Source organism: Balaenoptera acutorostrata, chromosome 11 (assembly GCF_949987535.1).
Source record: "Balaenoptera acutorostrata chromosome 11, mBalAcu1.1, whole genome shotgun sequence".
In the NCBI taxonomy this organism is placed as follows: Eukaryota; Metazoa; Chordata; class Mammalia; order Artiodactyla; family Balaenopteridae; genus Balaenoptera; species Balaenoptera acutorostrata.
This window is the reverse complement of record NC_080074.1, coordinates 91,855,474-91,863,416: the sequence shown is the minus strand read 5'-3', so window position 1 is coordinate 91,863,416 and position 7,943 is coordinate 91,855,474. Positions and strand designations below refer to the sequence as shown.

Genomic DNA, 7,943 nt, shown 5'->3' with positions numbered 1-7,943 from the left:
CATGTGCATGTTTGCCATCTGTGTGTCTTCTTTGGAAAAATGTCTATTCAGACCTTCTGCCCATTTTTTAATCAGGTTGTTTGTTTTTTTGATGTTGAGTTGTATGAGCTGTTTATATTATTTTGGGTATTAATCCCTTATCAGTCATATCATTTGCAAATATTTTCTCCCATTCAGTAGGCTGCCTTTTCGTTCTGTCAATGGTTTCCTTTGCTGTGCAAAAGCTTTTAAGTTTAATTAGGTCCCATTTGTTTATTTTATTTCTTTTGGCTTAGGAAACAGATCCAAAACAATACTACTACACTTTATGTCAAAGAGTGTTCTGCCTACGTTCTCTTCTATGAGATATATTGTTTCACATCTTACATTTAGGTATTTAATCCATTTTGAGTTTATTTTTGTATATGATGTGAGGAAATGTTCTAATCTCATTCTTTAACATGTATCTGTCCAGTTTTCCCAGCACCACTTTTTGAAGAGAATGTCTTCTCTCCATTGTATATTCTTGCTTCCTTTGTCCTGGATTAATTGATCACAGGTGCATGGATTTATTTCTAAGCTCTCTATCCTGTTCCACTGATCTATGTACCTGTTTTTGTGCCACTACCATGCTGTTTTCATTACTGTAGTTTTGCAGTATAGTCTGAAGTCAGGAAGTATGATTCCTCTAGCCTTGTTCTTTTTTCTCAAGATTGCTTTAGCAATTCAGGGTCTGTTGGAGTTCCATATGAATTTTAGGATTATTTGTTCTAGTGCTGGGAAAAATGTCATGGGTGTTTTAATAAGGATCACATTAAATCTCTAGATTGCTTTGGATAGTACAGCCATTGTAACAATATTAATTCTCCCAATCCAAGAGCATGAGGTATCTTTCCACTTCTTTGTATCACCTTCAATTTCCTTCATCAGTGTTTTAGTTTTCAGAGTATAGGTCTTTCACCTCCTTGGTTAACCTTATTCCTAGGCGTTTCATTCTTTTTGATGCAACTGTAAATGGGATTTGTTTTTTTTTACTTTCATAGTTCATTTTTACTATATAGAAAAGTAACAGATTTCTGTATATTAATCTTATATCCTGCAACTTTGCTGGATTCCTTTATTAATTCTAATAGTTTTTGGCTGTAGACTTTGGGTTTTTCTATATAAAGTATCACATTATCTGCAAATAGTGACAGATGTACTTCTTCTCTTCCAATTTGGATGTCTCTTATTTCTTTTTCTTGTCTGATTGCTGTTTCTAGGGCTTCCAACACTATGTTAAATAGAAGTGGTGAGAGTGTCTTGTTCCTGATTTTAGAAGAAAAGTTTTCAGCTTTTCACCACTGAGTATGATGTTACTTGTGGGTTTGTCATAAATGGACTTTATTATGTTGAGATATGTTCCCTCTCTACCCACTTTGATGAAAGTTTTATCATGAATTGATGTTGAATTTTGTGAAATGTTTTTTCTGCATCTATTAAGATGCTCATGTGATTATTATCCTTCCTTTTGTTAATGTGGTGTATCACATTGATTGATTTGTGAATGTTGAACCATCTTTGTATCCCTGGAATAAATCCAACTTGATCGTGGTGTATCATCCTTTTCATAGATTGTTGGATTCACTTTCCTAGTATTTTGTTGATTTTTGCATCTACAGTCATCAAAGAAATTGGCCTGTAATTTTCTTTTATTGTAGTGTCCTTGTCTGGTTTTCATATCAGGGTAATGGTGGCCTCATAGAATGAATTTGGGAGTTTTCTGTCCTCTTCAATTTTTTGGAATAGTTTGAGAAAGATAGGTAATAATCGTTCTTTATATGTTTTGTAGAATTCCCCTGTGAAGCCATCCGGGACTTTTGTTTTCTGGGAGATTTTTAATTACAAATTCAATTTCACTGCAGTGATTGGTTTGTTCACATTGTCTGTTTTTCTTGATTCAGTCTTGACAGGTTGTATGTTTCTAGAAATTTGTCCATTTCTTCTATGTTATCCAATTAGTTGGCATATGACTGTTGGTAGTATTTTCTTATGATTTTTTAAAAATCTGTGGTATCAGTTGTTATTTCTCTTCTTTCATTTCTTATTTTGTTTATTTGGGTACTCCCTCTTTCCTTCTTGGTGAGCCTGGATAAATGTTTATCAATTTTGTTTATCTTTTAAAAAAACTAAATCTTGGTTTCATTGATCACTTATGCTTTCTTCTGTATCACTTAATCTGCTCTTCATTCCTTCTAGTGTGTTTTTTAATTTAAGCTATTGAATTCTTCATTTCTGATTTTTTAAAAAATATTTTCTAGTTACTTGTTAAAATTTTCACTGTGTACATGTATTCTTTACCCTAATTCAATTAACATTTTTATTGCCAATGCTTTGAATTCTTTATCTAGTAAATTGTTTATTTCTGTTTCATTATTTGTTTCTTCAACCGTTTTCTCTTGCTGTTTCAATTGAGAGCAGTTCCTTTGCCTTTTCATTTGCTTAACTTTCTGTGCCTCTATGAATTTAGACGAAACAGTTACCTGTTGCAGTCTTGAAGGGGTGTTCCTATATGGGAACATCCCTAAACATACTGTATGTGCCCAGTGCCTTTAGTGGGAGAGCTGGATTTGACATGGATGCAAATCACATCTTTCCTCAGGGTGTGCTGACAGCTACCACCTTGGTAGAGGGTGGGGCTGGAAATGGAGGGTCTTAGAGCTGGAGTCGAGTGTGACAAAAAATTACACTTGCCTTTAAGTGTGGGTTTTCCCCTAGCCCCACACTGGAACCCTTGCCCCAGAGTGAGGGAATGTTGACGCAAGGGGGTCCACGCAGGCTGTCAGCTTGTGTCGGCCACAGCAGAGGTCCTAGCTGTCTCTGCTGCACTGCCTGTGCAGGCACCTGCAATTTTTTCCCTCACTCAGCTCAGGTGCAGCCTTAGGTGCAAGTCTTCATCATCCTTCTCAATCAGTCACTGTCACCAGCCTCCACCACCCTCCTTTCCACTGTGGAGCCACAGCCCAGGACAGGCAGGGCCTGCGTGGACTCTCAACATGTACCAGGGCATGAGCTGTGGTGGAGTGGCTGCTCTCAGAGATCTGGGCTGCTTGTGATGTGCTTCTTGAGGAAGCACAAATGATGGCCTCTGCCATTCCACCCAGGCTTGCCCAAGCTCTGGGTAGTCTCTGTATCCCTCAGTTGTGTCTTATCCCCAATATTGGTTGCCCCAGATCGAATACCAGACGATGATGTGAAGTGAATGGGGCTGGAGTGTTCACTCAACATGGGCTGGGGCATGCACCAAGGTGGTTGCAGGAAACCCAGCAACCACTAGATCTTTCTGCCCTTCCTGGGGTCAAGCCAGCATGCATGTGCTCCTCAGGAGCAGAATTCAGGCTTCTCACAGCTCCCCTGTTAGTTCCAGTGGTCCTCCAACCAGCCAAGGGGGCGCTTCTCCCCTGTATAGGACCCCAGGACTGGGGTGCCCAATCTGGCTCTCACTTCTCACTCCCAAGGGCAGGTGTCTGCCCAAGAATCCTCCCTGTTCCTCTGGGCCCCTCTCAGGGACAAAGATCCCAACCCAATTGCTTTTCTTTCCTTCATACCTGATTACATGTATATCTTTCTTACAGCCTTGGTTGTATAGGAGTCCTCTGCCAATTAGTTGTTTTCAGTGAGAATTGTTCCATATATAGATGTATTTTTGATGTGTTCATGTCAGGAGGTGAGTGCCACATCCTCTTACTCCACCATTTTGACTGATCTCCAACAGATTTATTTTTAATTACATAAGCTAATTCTACAGTTCATAAACAAAAATTAACAAAGAAAAGCCAGGAAAATTAGCAAAACAAAGAGGTGAGTTTAGCCTTATCAGATATAAAAACACATTACAAAGCATCAATAATTAAACAGTGTGGTGTCAGTGCATAAGTAGATAAGCAAGTAAAACATAATGGAATGTCCATAAATAGAGTCAGATATATTCAGGAATTTAATAGTTGCCCAAACAAATAAGAGAAAATTCAACAAATAATGTTGGCATAGTACACTTCACACCATATGCCAGGATAAATACCAAATGAGTGAAAGATTTTAAATGTAAATAATGAAACCATATATATGACAAAGAAAAAATGGAAAAAATCCTTTTTAATCTTGGGATGAGCTGCTGTAGCTATGACTACAAATTCAGAAGCTATAACAATTCTGCATGATGTAAAACACTGTAGCAAAGCTCAAGAAAAGCAAAGGTAAGTGACAAAATGGGGGAAATATTTGCAATTTATCACATACGAAGGGTTAATTATTTAACATGTAACAATTTCCTATAAATTGGTGAGAAACAGACCAATGACCAAATAGAAAACTGTGTAAAGAATACGAAAAAATAATCCACACACACACACACAAAAAATACAAGTGGCTCTTAGCCAAATGAAAGAATCCTCAAGGTCACTCATAAGAAAAATGCAAATTACAACTACACTGATACCATTTTAACTCATCAGATGGGCAAAAATTCAAAAATTTAATTAACAAGCTTGGTTATAAATCAGCAGACACTCATACACTGCTGGTGATAATGCAAATTGGTACAATCTCCATGGAAGACAATTTGGGAATGTTTACCAAAATTAAAATGCTAATACCCTATGACCCAGCAATTCTGCTGTTGAAATCTATCCTATGGTATTTGTACACAGGTACAAAATGATACACATTCAAGGCTATTTATTGCAGCATGGTTTGTAACATCTGGAAAGCATTCGGAACAACCCACTTGCCCGTCAATGGGTAAAGTGTTAAATAAATTATGCTGTTTCCTCATGATGGAATAATGTGAAAGTATATTTAAAAAATAAAGAAGCTTTGTATTATTGACATGAAAGTATCTCCAAGACTGTTGTGTAGAATAGTAAATATGCTATTCCTGTTTGGAAAAACGGGGAAGAATAAAAATACTTATTCATATTTACTTATATAGAGAAATTCTGGAAGAATATGTGTCCATCTGGAGAAATATATGGAAAATGAATAAAATAATAATGGGGAGGCAGACCTTCAAATGGCAGAGTAGTAAGACATGGAGATCACCATACTCCCCACAAATGCATAAGAAACACACCTACATGTGGAACAACTCCTACAGAACACCGACTGAACGCTGGCACAAGACCTCAGACTTCCCAAAAGGCAAGAAACTCCCCACATACCTGGCTGTGTGGCTGACAGAGTCTTGGTGCTCCGGGCAGGTGTCAGGCCTGTGCCTCTGAGGTAGGAGAGCTGACTTCAGGACATTGGTCCACCAGAGACCTCCCAGCTCCATGTAATATCAAACGGTGAAAGCTCTCCCAGAGATCTCCATCTCAACACTAAGACCCAGCTCCACTCAAGGACCAGCAAGCAACAGTGCGGGACACCTTGCCAAACAACTAGCAACAGAGGAACACCACCCCACCCATTACCAGAGAGGGTGCCAAAAATAATAATAAGGTCACAGTCACCCCAAAACACACCACCAGGCGTGGTCCTGCCCACCAGAAAGACAAGATCCAGCCTCATCCACCAGAACACAGGCACCAGTCCTCTCTACCAGGAAGCCTACACAACCCACTAAACCAACCTTAGCCACTGGGCGCAGACACCAAAAACAATGGGAACTATGAACCTGCAGCCTGTGAAAAGGAGACCCCAAACACAGTAACTTAAGCACAATAGAAGACAGAGAAACACACAGCAAATGAAGGAGCAAGGTAAAAACCCAGCAGACCAAACAAATGAAGAGGAAATAGGCAGTCTACCTGAAAAAGAATTCAGAGTAATGATAGTAAAGATATCCAAAATCTTGGAAATAGAATGGAGAAAATACAGGAAACGTTTAACAAGGACTTAGAAGAACTAAAGAGCAAACAAACAATGATGGACAACACAATAAATGAAATTAAAAATTCTCTAGAAGGAATCAATAGCAGAATAACTGAGGCAGAAGAATGGATAAGTGACCCAGAAGATAAAATAGTGGAAATAACTACCACAGAGCAGAATAAAGAAAAAAGAATGAAAAGAATTGAGGACAATCTCAGAGTCCTCTGGGACATCATTAAACGCACCAACATTTGAATTATAGGGGTCCCAGAAGAAGAAGAGGAAAAGAAAGGGACTGAGAAAATATTTGAAGAGATTATAGTTGAAAACTTCGCTAATATGGGAAAGGAGATAATCAAGTCCAGGAAGCACAGAGAGTGCCATACAGGATAAATCCAAGGAGAAACACGCCAAGACACATATTAAGCAAACTATCAAAAATTAATTACAAAGAAAAAATATTAAAGGCAGCAAGGAAAAAAACAAAAACATACAAGGGAATCCCAATAAGGTTAACAGCTGATCTTTCAGCAGAAACTCTGCAAGCCAGAAGGGAGTGGCAGGACATATTTAAAGTGATGAAAAGGAAAAAACCTACAACAAAGATGACTACCCAGAAAGGATCTCATTCAGATTTGATGGAGAAATTAAAACCTTTAGAGACAAGCAAAAGCTAAGAGAATTCAACACCACCAAACCAGCTTTACAACAAATGCTAAAGGAAATTCTCTAGGCAGGAAACACAAGAGAAGGAAGAGACCTACAATAACAAACCCAAAACAATTAAGAAACGGTAATAGGAACATATGTATCGATAACTACCTTAAATGTAAATGGTTAAATGCTCCAACCAAAAGACATAGACTGGCTGAATGGATACAAAAACAAGACCCGTATATATGCTGTCTACAAGAGACCCACTTCAGACCTAGGGACACATACAGACTGAAAGTGAGGGGAAGGAAAAAGATATTCCATGCAAATGGAAATCAAAAGAAAGCTGGAGTAGCAATTCTCATATCAGACAAAATAGACTTTAAGATAAAGACTATTACAAGAGACAAAGAAGGACACTACATAATGATCAAGGGATCAATCCAAGAAGAAGATATAACAATTGTAAATATTTATGCACCCATCATAGGAGCACCTCAATACCTAAGGCAAATGCTAACAGCCATAAAAGGGGAAATCGACAGTAACACAATACTAGTAGGGGACTTTAACACCCCCTTTCACCAATGGACAGATCACTCAAAATGAAAATAAATAAGGAAACACAAGCTTTAAATGACACATTAAACCAGATGAACTTAATTGATATTTATAGGACATTCCATACAAAAACAACAGAATACACTTTCTTCTCAAGTGCTCATGGAACATTCTCCAGGATAGATCATACCTTGGGTCACAAATCAAGCCTTGGTAAATTTAAGAAAATTGAAATCATTTCAAGTATCTTTTCCAACCACACTGCTATAAGACTAGATATCAATTACAGGAAAAAAACTGTAAAAAATACAAACACATGGAGGCTACACAATACGCTACTAAATAACAAGAGATCACTGAAGAAATCAAAGAAGAAATAAAAAAATACCTAGAAACACATGACAATGAAAACACGATGACCCAAAACCTATGGGATGCAGCAAAAGCAGTTCTAAGAGGGAAGTTTATAGCAATACAATCCTACCACAAGAAACAAGAAACATCTCAAGTAAACAACCTAACTTTACACCTAAAGCAATTGAGAAAGAAGAACAAAAAAACCCCCAAGTTAGCAGAAGGAAAGAAATCATGAAGATCAGATTAGAAAGAAATGAAAAAGAAATGAAGGAAACAACAGCAAAGATCAATAAAACTAAAAGCTGGTTCTTTGAGAAGATAAACAAAATTGATAAACCATTAGCCAACTCATCAAGAAAAAAAGGGAGAAGACTCAAATCAATAGAATTAGAAATGAAAAAGGAGAAGTAACAACTGCAGAAATACAAAGGATCATGAGAGATTACTACAAGCAACTCTGTGCCAATAAAATAGACAACCTGCGAGAAATGGACAAATTCTTAGAAAAGCAGAACCTTCCAACACTGAACGAGGAAGAAATA

At 37.7% G+C, this 7,943-nt stretch overlaps 1 protein-coding gene across 1 annotated transcript in view; it reads left to right on the top strand.

The window, feature by feature from the left end:
• PIK3C2G (phosphatidylinositol-4-phosphate 3-kinase catalytic subunit type 2 gamma) overlaps positions 1-7,943 on the top strand; it is a 361,656-nt gene that overhangs the window by 313,050 nt on the left and 40,663 nt on the right. The gene's annotated exons all lie outside the window — the stretch shown is intronic.